Source organism: Chenopodium quinoa, unplaced genomic scaffold (genome assembly GCF_001683475.1).
Source record: "Chenopodium quinoa cultivar QQ74 unplaced genomic scaffold, ASM168347v1, whole genome shotgun sequence".
In the NCBI taxonomy this organism is placed as follows: Eukaryota; Viridiplantae; Streptophyta; class Magnoliopsida; order Caryophyllales; family Amaranthaceae; genus Chenopodium; species Chenopodium quinoa.
Window position 1 is genome coordinate 2,159,609 of NW_018745675.1, and position 14,561 is coordinate 2,174,169.

The 14,561-nt window shown below is 35.2% G+C and overlaps 1 long non-coding RNA gene across 4 annotated transcripts; it reads right to left on the reverse strand.

The window, feature by feature from the left end:
• Nucleotides 1–1,114: 1,114 nt before the first annotated feature.
• On the reverse strand, nt 1,115–6,367 carry LOC110717241. Of its 4 annotated transcripts, none has more exons than XR_002510695.1 (6): nt 6,020–6,367; nt 4,186–4,257; nt 3,859–3,918; nt 2,252–2,448; nt 1,950–2,157; nt 1,115–1,581 (listed from the first exon to the last, which is right to left on the reverse strand). It is a non-coding gene; the product is annotated as an uncharacterized LOC110717241 (long non-coding RNA). The 4 variants fall into 4 exon arrangements; XR_002510694.1 differs by having other exon boundaries at nt 1,115–1,280; nt 1,383–2,157; XR_002510692.1 differs by having other exon boundaries at nt 1,115–1,280; nt 1,376–2,157.
• Between the last annotated feature and the right edge of the window lie 8,194 nt (nt 6,368–14,561).

The following is a 14,561-nucleotide window of genomic DNA, read 5'->3' on the forward strand; positions in this document are numbered from 1 at the left end:
GAGTTAAAGACCGCCCAAAAACATACCCTTCGGATAGCCGGGCTGCTCACGCAGCCCACATGTGGCTGCCAAGGTGCGTGTGTGGGATGCCTTGCCACGACGGTGCTCTAGTGTGTGGTGGATGCAAGTATGGTGCACACTTGGTGCTGCGATATGTGTGCAAAGGCTGCGGTTTGGTGCGACATAAGGGCAGCAAGCTAACAAGTGCTAGCAGGCCAGGCACAAGCTGCCAGTGCCAGCATCATGCAAGCATGCGTAGCATGCTGCGAGGCTGCTGGTGCCAGAAGGTGTGGCGTGCGCTGCTAGCTGGGCAGGCCAGCACCCAAGCACGCATAGCCAAGGCCCTTGGTGCCTAACAAGACTAGCCTCATGGCTTGGATGTTAGGACTCACTCGTTTGGTAAGCTATCTTTTTGCGTTAATTGGGTCGTCTTAATTATTTTAATTAATTATTTTAACGAGGCTAGGCCTTGGTTCCTCCGGCACTTGCAAAATAATTTGGCAAAATATGGGTTAACCGACTTAATTCACTACTACAATCCCAGCCTTTTGACACTTTTTTCCATTATTTACGACGTGGAAAAGCGTCGCTAATGAGAAAAAGTGAGTCTAGAAATTCGCGACGCTTTTTCGTGTCACAAATCTCGACGCCATTATATGTCCCAATATTTTTGGACGCTTTTTAGTGTCTTAAATATCGACGCTTATTAATGTATTATAAAATATACTAACCGTCGTGAATTTCGATTTTCAAGCTCCACCACCAAATTTCTAGACGCTTTTTCCCGTCTACATTGTCGACGTTGTTTTCAGTCTCAAAATCAATTAAGACGCTTTTTAATGTCCACACAGAAATAGTGGCGGGAAGTTTTGAAACTGATTAAAGTAAAATATCTTGACAACAAAAAGCATCTAGATTTTTTTTCTACTTTTTTTTATATATAAATATATATATGGTAATTACTAGAAACTCAGAACATAATAAACAGCAGAGCATGATTAGCACGTTAATCAAAAAAACATACAATAAGTTTTTTCAAATATATATATATATATATATATATATATATATATATATATATATATATATATATATATATATATATATCATGTCCAAAATATCATCATTATTATTACATATATCAACTGCCAACTAAATTAAAAAGTTAGATTGAAGCCTACATAAGTTAAATACTAACTGACTATAAAAAAAAAAAGGTGCATAGTAGGCTAATTTCCATCTTTAGTAGATTTTCCTTGTTCTCCTGTTGCATTCATAACCTTCAAAAAAAAAATATAATAAATATAATATACTATTTAATTGTTAAAAGAAAATACAAGAGTATAATATAAAACTTAATTGCTAAAAAAATTACAGCAGACATTGCATTTCCAGTATTAGCTCGTGGATGCAGATTGATGAGCACTCTTCTTGTTTGCAAAAGGGTAGGTGCTCAGGTAATTGATAGGTGTTTGGCCCTTTTGCTGGGTCGTTGTAGTTTGGGTTGTAAGGGCACATATCTGCACAACAGCAATGCACAACAACAAACAGACCACCAACAATGCACAGCAACAAATAGACCTGCAATAGCAATGCAGATCAACAAACAGACCACGAGCAATGCACAACATCACTCAACAGCAACAGCCACAACCACCAGCAATAACAAAACAAAACATATTGACAGCTTTAATATATGAAAATGATGGTTGTTCTTTAATTTTATCAGAATAGATAGAAAATAAGACTGATTTGGCACAGTTAAGAAGTTCTGTTGAACCCTTTCCATCATTAACTCCACCAACAATTTGAGAAAACTGTCCGATAAGGGTTTTAAGAAGAATATTATTCTCTTGTACTTGGTCTTTTAGCTTTTCATTTTCCTTCTCAAGTACTTCAATTTTTTTGTGCAAAGTAGACATTTCTTCTTTCACATTACTATCCATTACCAGTCCTTTGTTTAATTCTTCTAGACCCGTCCTTCCTTAGCAAAGCATGCACCCCGTAAATGTCGCTCTTTCGAACCCCAAGTTCGTAACCTATAGGACGATCAGGGATCTCTCCACCATGCATGGTCAGCTCAAAGGCTTCATCCTCCTGTTAGGACTTAGAAGGGTTTATCAACCTCAACTGTTCAACTTTAACTTTCACATCATCCTATGAAAAATGTCAAATATTAATATATATTGTAAAAGATCGAACTCATTTCCACATAAAATAACAAGCTTTAAAACATATTTAGATCTTTTACCAAAAAATCTTCGGTAACTGTGCCCGGAAGAAAACTTCCATTCTTGCCTGTATGAGCTTTTATCCAGAGAGCTAATAAGCTCATCTTTTCTCCATGCTCATCTCCTATAGATAGAAAATCATGTGATGCATCTCCACTCATATATGCACAAGGGGCAGTAGATGCAGCCCTTTCTCTTTTTACTCGATAAGTCATACCTACATGACCACATTATAATAGTTAGTAAATGAAGATTGTCAGTAATATATAAAAGAAAGGACTTAACAATTATTCTTTTAAAATTAAGCCATATCACACCAAATCAGGTTTTATCTCTGTTAGCTTATTGCCATATATCTTCAAATCCTTATTATAAAATATATACAGAGAATAGATAATTGGAAACCCTCCACCCCCACAACAAACCAAAAAACAAAATAAAAATCCATTAAAGAATGTAAGACAGGGGGCAATAATCCTTAAAGCCACAGCTAGGGAAAACACAACTGAGGCTCCATACTAGAACTGGCTGCAGCAACACAACAAACTCAGAAAAAGATATTTTTCTTATTTGTTTTTTTTTTTTTTTTTTTTTATGTTATGTTACCCAGAAAGCTTTGCCCTAAGATATCTGATCCTTGTATTCCTTTCATGTAGAGAACCAAAAACTGAAAACTAGGTTTAATGGACCTGCAAACCAATTTATTCCCCAAGAAAAAAAGAAAAAAAAAATCCTCCAAGAGGTGTTTGACTCCATAATAATCTACCCTGGATTCTTAATATCAGATAGCTACATTTAGTAACACCATGTTTTATCAAGAGGCACCATATATCACACTAAATCATGTTCAAATGACATAATTAGTCATTCAAGTACAATAGCAGCTATAGAGATGCAATGTAGAAAGCAATCAAGCAATATGGATAGTATGAATATCTAACAAATTGTCTATAGATCTAACAAATTAATCGTTCCTCTCCTAATAAAATTTCCATCCAAGAATAGCATAGTATGGTATTCTAAATGAGTGATGCCAATCACATAGCTGATTTTCAAGAAACCCCAAAATAAGAACATAACAGCTACTAAGTATTTTATATTTCTGATTTGTAGATTTCACAAGATACAAATGTTTCCAGCACATTTACAGAATCAAACAATACATTCTTGATTCAATAAATTTCTTAGAATATCTTACTATGAAGCACCATAAGGACCTCGGTTTCAGACTTTCGGGTAGAATAATAGGCTTGAACTGGAGCTTCCTGAGCACTACGTTTTAAACTTAGCAGAATTTAAGACCACCAATACCCAAATCTATAGTACACTAAGTTCAAACAAAGCAAGAAAAAAGAAGAGGATAGAGACACAGCAAAAAGACAAGTTATAATTAAAAACTAAATAGTCATCAACCATATTTATCTATTCTTCAGGTAAAATAATTTTCTAGCAAGTAATAAATTACACACAATGAAGATACAGATACAACTTTAAAACACTGAGAATCCGCTCTTGATAAAATACAAAGAATCTAATCTAACAACATTCATGCAATCAACCATTTAGTGCTATAGCTTTACTTGTTAGTCTTGTTAATGAAAATCACTGATAGTCTGAGTCTCCTTACCTCACCAGTGAACTGCACGGTAGTATATTTGTTGTCAATTCCAGATGTTCCTTCAAACACCTGTCAGAAATATAAATCAGACTGCCTGAGTGAATTTCTTTTCATAAGACAAAACTGCTTAAAATTCTCCCATTTGTAGAAGCATTGTCTAATAGTTAGGATTAGTGACAGCAGGTCAGAAAAAACTAGTGTCACATTTTTCATATATGATCAATATCATAAATTATGTAAAACTATTTTGGGAGATCTATCTACCATACATATGACACGAAAATATAATATACAATTATATGAAATATAAAATCATTTAGGAATTTGGGTAGTTACCTCGGCCAACTCGCTAAGTGCAGCAACTATCACAATCTAGAACAATTTTTAGACAAGCTCCTCCTCTGTCACCTATTAAACACAAAAACACAACATCAAATTTTAAGATATGTCATAAATATTAGCCTATTGGCTTAAGATTTATATATATTTTTTACATAAGTCAAACTTGTACGATTTTAAGTAATCAATGTTACAAATATATTCTTTGGCATACAAATGTGATACTATCAATCATCAGGTTTATTTATAAGATAGTCTCTTGGCATCCATTTGTGAAGGTACGGAGAATATATTTACACTAGGCATGACCAAAAAGACTACACATTTGATTAACATTTGCGGAGTATTTCAAGTTTGGATGCAATATGAATGGAAATCCTTATAAAAAATACGGTTAAAAAAACCTAGAATCAGTACTTTTCCCATAAATAATAAAGAGTTATGTATAATAATCTAACGTCTTAAAAAGTTTAATTTGTAGCTATGATTCTTGGCCTGGAATCACTAAAGAATGATAAAGAACTCTAAGCAACGTTAAGTTTACTTGATTTTATTAAAACTAAACTGAAAGTAATTACATTAACACAAATCACAAGCAGAAGGCAACAAACAGCAGGCAGAACACCAACAACATACAACAAGAAGCATCACAAACTACAAGCAGAGGATAGCAGCAACCATTAAAGAGAAAAGGCAGCAGGCAGAACACCAAGAACAACAAGCAGCAGCACAAACAACAAGCAGAAGGCAGCACATTGAGTATCTGTTGGAGGATATGGAAAAGCTTGGATCTGTGCCGGACATATAAGCATACAATATATATTTACATTTGTTGTGTCAGGAAAATAAAATAGACTCGGCTTTAAGATTATTACGGGATATGATGCTGAAGGGAAGACAACTTGATGCTGTAACTTTTACTTTTATATACTTATTAGTGGATTGTGTAAAGTAGGGCAATTTGACAATGCTGTTGAGATTTGGCATACTATGATAAAGATTGGATTGAATCCAGATGACAAAGCTTGTAGAGCTTTGGTTCTTGGTTTATGTGGTGGTGGTAAAGTTGATTTAGCTTACGAGCTTATAGTAGATACGATGAAATGCGGAGCACCTACAAGTATACTGGTTTATAATGCCCATATTAGTGGGTTTTGTAAGGTTGACCAGATCAGTAAAGCACTCACTATCAAATCATACATGAAGAGGAATGGATGTGAGCCAGATCAAGTCACATATAATATACTGTTGGGTTATTGTTGTGATCAACTTATGCTAACGGAGGCTGAGAAACTGATGGAAAAGAATGGACATGAACCTGATATATACAGCTACAACCAATTTCTGAAGGGTCTTTGTAAAGCTAAGCGCCTAAACAAGGCGTATTTGTTGCTTGATGTCATGGAAGTGAAAGGATTATGTGATGTTGTCTCTTATAATACTATTATCGAGGGACTATGCAGTGGCCAACACACGAAAAAGTCTTACATTGGGCTGTGTAAAGTTTCTAGAATGAACGAGGCTATGAGTTCGTATCACAATATAAAAGGTAGGACCCTGTCCTGATGAGGTCACGTTTAAATTGTTAATTACAGGGCTGATACAGAAGAACAAAAATTCGGTGGCTTGTAGCTTGTTGTTATCGATGAAGGTGATAAATCAATTAAGAGTATGATTTCACAAAATTAACCCAGAAACCCCAAATAAAATTAAAATTTCACAAAATTAATACAAAAAATTTATAATTCAAGAAACATAATCAAGCAAAACAAATACCAGTCAATAATTAAAAGTACTATATAAAAAAGTATCTAATTAATTGGACCATGACCTGCGTGATATATATTCTTGACTTCTCTGCGTCGGTCGTTTCGAAATCCCATTAGCAAAAAGAATTCCCATAACATGCAATGAATAACCAAAGATTAAGCATAAGCAACATAATTTGAGTGAATAATATATCAATCAAAACCTACGAAATTGATGCCTATAACAAGGATATTACGAAAATTGATGACAAGAGCGAGGAGATTACCGAAAATTGAAGATAATACAGAAGAGAGGAACGAAAATTCAACAATTTCAAGTGATGAGATCAGATGAGATCGATCTTCAGCGAGCAAGTTAGGGTTTATGGCGTGTAGTTTGGGTTTTTTTTTTTTATTTCTTCAGTCTAAAACTTTTGGTATACTCACTGTATATGGGCAGTTTTTTTTTTTTTTTTTTTTTTTTTTATTTAGCTAGCTTAGCACGCTTTTTTTTGGGAAATTATCAATAATACCCTTCATGTTTTGGCTTTTTATCAATGATACACATCATTAAACTTTTATTATCACAGATACACCTAAACTTTTCCCTAATTTACTACAGTAAGCTTAACGTTAAGTAAACGTTAATTATACTTTGTTTAATGATGTGTATCAGTTTGCTTCTTCAATTTGGCAATTTTGTACTATCCGCGCTGCTGCTTGTTGAAGAACTGACGATAAAATGGGATTTCTCACTACAAATTATTGGAGGTGGAGGATTGCATCTAACTTCTTATCCAACAAAACCCACATCAGTAATACTCTTCTATTCAATTAATATTCTTCAAAATTTCTTCAATTTCCTATCTTAATTACCTAATTGCTTACAGAAATTTGTAAATTAATGAATACCCACTATTATTTTAGTTTCATTTTTGTAATTTGAGATACTAATTGGTTAATTTTATTTCTTTAATTTTACATTGTTGACTATTAAGCTTTATTTGTTCAAATGGAAACACTTTTGGCCTCACCCAGCTAAACCCTATAAGATTATTACCATGAAATTAGAATTTTTAATCTTGATTTTGGGATGATGATTTTGGATGGGGTTTGTAGTTCTTATGTGCTTCAATTTTGATCCTGTGAGTAGGAATTTGGAGGTAGGATAGTGGCTTTCGCAGGCCGATAATCAGCCAAGAAACTGAAGAGAATTAAGGAAAAGTTTGGAGGGAAATTAAATGAGAGGGGCGATGTAGTATTTTTAGCCTCCTAACCTTTAAAACGCTGACAACAAAGTATAATTAACGTTTACTTAACGTTAAGCTTATTGTAGTAATTTAGGGAAAATTTTAGGTGTACCGGTGATAATGAAAGTTTAATGATGTGTATTATTGATAAGAGCCAAAACCTGGAGGGTATTATTGATAATTTCCCTTTTTTCCAAAATTTTAAAGTCCCGGGATATGGGCTGTAGTCACGTGCACTAAGGTATGTTAATTTCGATGCTTTTATGTGTTGAGATCAATTGTGACGCTTAAAAGCGTCGAAAAAACACGGAAATTAATTTTCTTGCTAACACATGTTATCTGGCGTCAAGGAAAAAGCGTCTAGAAACTAAGGGATTTGTAGTAGTGATTAATTGGATTAATTAAGTTGGATGCGGAATTTAGTGGGAGTTTCGCTAATTACTTGAGCCATTTTATTGCGTTTAATCACATAATCGGTTAACAACTTTGACTAGGTTTAATTAGGCGCGTTAATCGGATTAACCACCTAAGTTAGTTACTAGTTTGCGCGTGTTATGCATTGTTACTTGCTTTTCATTGTAAAATGCATGGGCCATTCACAAATATTGAATGGATGAATGGAATGTATATTGTATTTTAGGTTTTGTAAAAATGGCAACTAGTGGGGCCTGATTAGGATAGTAAATACGGACTGCGATCCGATATGTATTTTTGTAAATCTAAATACGGTCTGCGTACCGTTGCGTATTTTTGTACCTTAATATTTAGATTAGTCCTAATCATAATAACTAGTAGTTGCATTTCTGGTGGAGATGTCTCGAAGACGGCGTTTCTAAGAAGACAAGCCAAGAGGTTGCAACGAACACCCTTGAAGACTTGAAGACTCAGGGGGTCATGCTAGTTGCCAAATGCATCTTTTACTTATGTTTTATATATATAATTATGTTTATATATGAATGAATGGTATGATAGATGCGTGTTTAGGATTTCAAATGTTGCGATGATTTATGAAGTTCACTTAAATAAACCAACATAGAAACCCTAGGTCCCTATAAAATTGAGCTAAATTTGTCATTCCAAGAACAACACTTACCGAACAAATGTGCGTAGTGATGGGATACGCCAAAGCGAGGCATCACTAATTCCCTAGGAACGTAAGGTATGCTAGGTATACAAGTTGGTCTTGGTTAAGCTCAACGATATCAGTAAGGAGTCCTTGGATGTTGTGGCAATGTAGATAAAACGTCAAGGAAACATTAGATGCGACGTTTTATCGAACCAAGTGTAGCTTAGAGCTATTAGCAATTGGATTGCTTACCCTAAAATATTAAGTGTTGAGACAAGACAAAGCATGTTTAATGAATTTTTGATTTTTGGGATCTTAGAATCATTTTATTCTCGTCTAAAAGGGGCAAATTTTAATGCGTGAATAAGACGCGTAATAAGATTGAAAATTTACATGTATGCTTTAAATTTCAAACTTATTATGTTTGTATCTTGATAAATGGTTATACTTTGCACTTATATTTGTAGAATTCTAAATCAAATTATACTGTTTTCAATGATTGGTAAAGGAAATCTTTGAGGATGGTTCTCAAAGAAAGGAAAACATTTCTAAAATACAACTCTCATAAATGACTTTTATAACTAAAATCCGAAAGGACAGTTGGATAGCATGTATTCAAAATACTAGGTAGTTTTGATGAACATGAAGTATTGAGTTGAAAAACTCAAATTGTCAATAGTTAACAACCAACATATCTTTTCACTTCATACACTAATGAGTAGGACTCATTGATGTAATAATTCAAGCATGAATTAAAGAAAAGATGGAACTTTGTTTTACAGCACATTAGATGCTTAATTATGCCTAACAAAGTATAAAAGTCAAAACACTTAAAGAAATGGTTCTTAAAGTTATGATATGATGTATGATAATATAGGAAACAAGGAACAAAGAAAAGGGATAAGATTCCTTTTCTACCCATGAGTTCATGTTATTGTAGTTAACTTAGTAACTTGTTATCTTCACAAGTATCGCATACTGCTTGAGTGTTCCACTTAGAAAGTGACCTCAAATCATTGAAGTTAAGCTAAGTTATTAACTTACAAGCTTAAAATGAAGCAAAAAGTGCTACATTAGTTGTAAGGTCATTTGCTCTATTTAAAGACCTTTTAAGCTAAGGCTGGAACAAATACTGGTTATTATGTTCCATAATCAGCAAGCGATCCGTTTACACACGGAAATACTCACATTCAAAGTAAAAGAGCAACAGTTGCGGGTTTTATTTGAATGGCATGGTTGTCTAAGCCATGAGTCAAGAATGCTAGATTATAAACAAACGTCTCCCTAACATAAAAACTCACAAAGTTCAAGTCATGGACATGATTTGTGTTCCAAACATCTTTAGCAATGTCACTAGACAAGAGCGTACTCAAGGCTCTATTAGATAGACTCTTGATAGTTGATCGGTTCGGAATCGTTGTAAGACAAGCAAGTCTTACTTGTTGAAATTGACAAAGAAAGAAGCTATTGTGCTTGATATAGACAATTGACTTGGAAAGCTAAAGAGAATTCCATTACTTCAATGTCTCATAAGAATTTAAAAGAATATGGGTATATTCATCAAATGTGAACAAACTGCATCTTAAGTAGCTCAAAAGTTCAGTGATGTATAGAATCGACTTGGCAAGATATCAAAATGTCTAAATTAGATAGAGTGATGTTTGCTTGAGCCAAGAGTGATCATATCAAAGTTATGAAATTGGAATTTCATAATTAGCTCCACAAATAATATAGTATGTCTTAACGGAGACCTCGATGCCATTTGGAAATGACTCGAATGATGATGGATAACATCACTTCCTGTAACGTTCTTAAAGATTTGCACAAATGACTAGTGTTACACTAAACAAAATTGTCGAAGCTAAGAAAGGATACCATATTTAGGTATGGATAGAAATAGTTTCTAGCGTCTTTTCAGGTATATGTCTAGGGCTCTTAGCTCAGTGAGAGTTTACTGGCTCAATGGGAGCCAAGTGGCCCAATAAGGGCTAAGGTAGCTCGAGTGGGAGTTAACTGTTTGTTTCACAACGAACTTTTACCCAAAGACTATATACATGTCTCTTTGTAAGCATTCAAGTGGACTACGAGCATTACTTCCACAACCTAATTCAGAACATAGTATTTGTTGCTCTAAGTGGTGTCTTTCTGGAAAGTTACACATTTCCAAAACGACAAGTGGGAGGAAAATGAACTCGATGACTATCGAGATTAGCAACAAACTTAAACTGAGAATCTCCGAAGACTTTAGAAGGAATTCATGAGAATGATTGATCAAGAATACTCAAAGGACTTTACAAGTGCCTTAAATGAGAATTCAGCACTTACAAAACTTTAGAAGTGTTAGAGTAAGATCAATATAATCAAAGGGCTTTAAAAGCACCTAACTCAGTGTTTGATGCAATTACCCCGTATAGGTATATAATTCACCAAAGGCTTGGATTGAATCCTATAAATTTCTATTAAGTTAGAAATAAACCTAAGACTTACAAGCATACTATTTACTATTAGATGGTAAGGGAATAGTGTCTTGTAAATTAGCTACAACAAATCCAAATTCCAAAAAATGGTTAGAGGCCATAAAATCCGAAGTAGACTCCATGTTTGAAAATCATGTTTGAAACTTGATTAATTTGCATGAAGGGTTAGACCCATCGATCGCAAATAAGTTTTCAAGGAGAAAACTAACAAATGTAGAAATGAAATGTATACATAGCTAGATTAGCTAAAAAGGTTACAATTAAATTCATGGCGTTAATTTAATAAAACCTATTCACTAATCGGAAAGCTTAAGTCTTTTCGTGATTATTCTAGCAAAATTGCGCAGATTAATTATGGCAAAATAGATAACGAAACCGCCTTCCTAAAATGGGATTTAGGAAGAGACTATGGATATAGTCTAAGGGTTTTTGTAATTCTAAATAATGCTAGATTTGAAAGAAAGCTCAAGAAATCCATTGTGTGATTAAATGAAGCATTGCATGTAGGAATTGGAACGTGTATTCTCATAAAGTTAATAAAAAGGTTTAGCTTATGGAGAAACATAGAAATTCTTATGGATAAGAAGTTTAGTGGGAGCAAGAGTCGACCTTGTAAGGTCCAACAAGAAGTTTACGAAATCTATTATGAGATGACTATCAAATTCTAAATGCTTATATTTGAAAGTATTTTCGACAATGGACCAAGTGAAAGACGATACTTAGTACATATTGGGAACTAAGATCTATTGTATAGATTTAATAAATGTTTAAAAGAGTAAAGGAATTTACCGTGTTAAACATGAAGGACCTGAAAAGGCCTTCGACCCATATGTATAAAAATAAGTAAATGTTTGAACTAAGTATAATCTAGGCTAATACTAAATCAAACAAGAAAAACTCTAGGAGAGACTTTCAACCGTATCATATAGCAAACAGTTTAGCAAGACTCGGTGAAACTGGATCAGCTAAAAGGTCACATTAATGGAATAAATTGGGAATAATTTTGCTATTGAAACCATCATGTATGCTATGATATGGGGTCGTCACCAACTTACATGCTTAGAACATGAGAAGTATAAAATACCAATCAATTCAAATCTAAGTAATGGATCGTTAGATTATAATCAAGAACATCCAAAGTACTTGGAAAAGTAAAATGGATGAGTTCTTGACGCATGGAAACAAATGTAATTTGAGAATTGATGTTGCAAGCACATCCTTAGCAAGGATCAGATCCTTAACAAGGAAGCCGTTTTTAAGTACGAGCTTAAATGCGTCGTGGCTTGAGAATGATAACATGACGCGCATCCATGTGTAATGTGCGGAAATATAAGGTAAATTTCCATGATCACAAGTGAATATGGTATCCCAAATCATTGTGAGCCAGTTGGAGTAAAATCCAAGCAAAGCATCATTTGGAAATCTGCTAAAGTATATGTTGAGAACATTGTTTCCTTAAAGGCAATAAAACGAAAGTTGCTCAATGGAAATTTCGTTGTTGAACGTTGATGATTATAGGTTGTCAAGTTGAAGATCTCAAATCATGAAAATGAGTGGGAGCCATCACTTGGACAATAAATCCTGAATCACATAATCCATAACACTCTCAAATTTTATCATCTTATTATGAAAGTATTCGATAATGAAGATGCTAAGATTTGCAAAGTAATCATAACTAAACCTATGCGATAAGTGAACAACAACATTCACAATTTCATAAAGGGAATCAAGCATATTAAATATGGGTGTGATTTCTATAGATGTTTTGTCAAGAGTATTACTCTTAAAACATTTGGGGAAAACCATTTATCATAGGATGAAACATTGGAAAGTTTCATAGTGGAATAAATTTTTTACTAATAAATTCCTTAAACTATTTAATTGTGGTTTAGAATTAAATGATGAGTCCAATCGATTTTGAGAATATTTAAAATAGGGTATCAAGACCATGTCTTGGATAAAGAAACACCTATTAAGTGAACATTGAATATTTCAATCGAAAATTATCCCTAATCAAGGTCATTTAAATGGTGGACGGCTAATGACCACTTGAGATTAGTGTGTAGTATGATTTATAGCAACATTTCTTGTGCTACAATGATATGATTGTCATAAATCATTTGCACGGGTATTGGTTTGGAACTATACCTGATCGACCTATGAGAATACTTTAAGAGATTTAAAATCGTCATAAGTATATTTCTCATTACAGCCATCATAACCTCTTTTCTCAACCATGAGTATTGTAATTTCTCTTGTTTGAGTACTAGTCCGTTTTGAAGTTGTTAAACTTCTGCCATACATGGGGATTATAAAGGCAGCACTCGGGCGGCTAGGTCCTCTTAGTAAGGGTAGCTAACAATACAAGAGTGGGAATGTCCCCCTTTTAACAATAGGGAACATGTCTTTGTTGTTTACAAGGCCACTCGAAGAGCGAGACTGTGAAAATGCATGGTCGTGCTCAGATGGATTTTAGAAATCATCTGCTTATTGACAGTCAAACTCGGAGATCTAGAAACACTTCTAGACGTAATAAGGATGACAAAGAATCTTACCATAGAGTTCATGAAGAGACATTAAGTGACATAGGAAATGGGTTGTACACTAACGGCACAATTGTCTGGAAGGACAAGTGGGAGAGTGAAAGGAATGGTGTCCTTCCAACAAGTGTATTATTCCGATAGAGGGTTCGGAGTTATTAGAAACCTAATTCTTCAGTAAGGTCAAGTGTCAGAATGCCTAGGTGGAGGCCGCTTCCGATCAATAATATTAATGTATAATTAATATTACAACTTAATATTGACTAAACCCTTTTGGTCGCACCCCAATCGAGTAACGGATCCGAGATGACGAATCAATCCGAAGGATTAGATAAGTCATTAGAGTATTACGAACAAAGACGTCGAATATCGAGCTTAGAGCGTCGAAGTCGAGCGTCATAAGTCAAGTCGAATTTAAAATTTGACTAGACGAAAATCAAGCAAGCGACAAGTACGAGCTAAGTCGTAGCCTCGCATTGGCCTAGCAATACGAGTTCTAGGCTAGCCTAGGCCACTAATTGCATGGCAAGTGCATGTTGCAAGCCAAGCATGCATATGCGTGCTAGGCTTGCTGGCTGAGCATCCTTGCGGGGCTGGTGCTCATGGCCGCAAGCAGGCTATCAGCTAGCTTGCCATGCGTGCTAGCGTGCTAGCATGCTGGGCCTTGTACCCAGCCACTCACAGCAAACAGCTATTAGGCATCTCCCAGCACTCACACAACACATGCATCGCAGCAGCAGCAGCTCACATTGTGTGTCTTGCTTGCTTGCTGCGCGCATGCGAAGGCAGGCTGGCCAGCTAGCCCAACCTTAGTGCTAAGCGCCAGCTGGGCAGCCTTGGCAGCCAAGGCAGGATGTCAGCCAGCCATGCGTGGGGTGAGCTTTCGGTCAAAGGAAGATCGATCTTGGTGGCTTTCTTGGGGAGCAAGTGGTGTTTGGTCCCCCCCTCCTTAGTGGTCCTTACCTACCCTTGCTCACCATTTGCCACTTGGCGCTTGTTGATTCATTTGCATTTTAATTTGTTTTTGGATTATAATAAATTGAGCAAAATGAAATTCTCCCACATTGAAGGGAGATGGGAAATCAAGACTCCCTTCCCTATAAATACCCATGTTTTGGGTTTGGGAAGAAGCACTTGAGTTGAACTCAATGAGGCATCTCCTTATAAGTGAGAAATCCTTTAAGTTTGTAATACTCTAGTATTTCCTTGGTCTAGCCCCGACTAACCTTCGGGGTAGAGACCGCTCGGGTCGGGTCGATGGTGCGAGCGGTCGGAGGCTTACGCACTTGCAA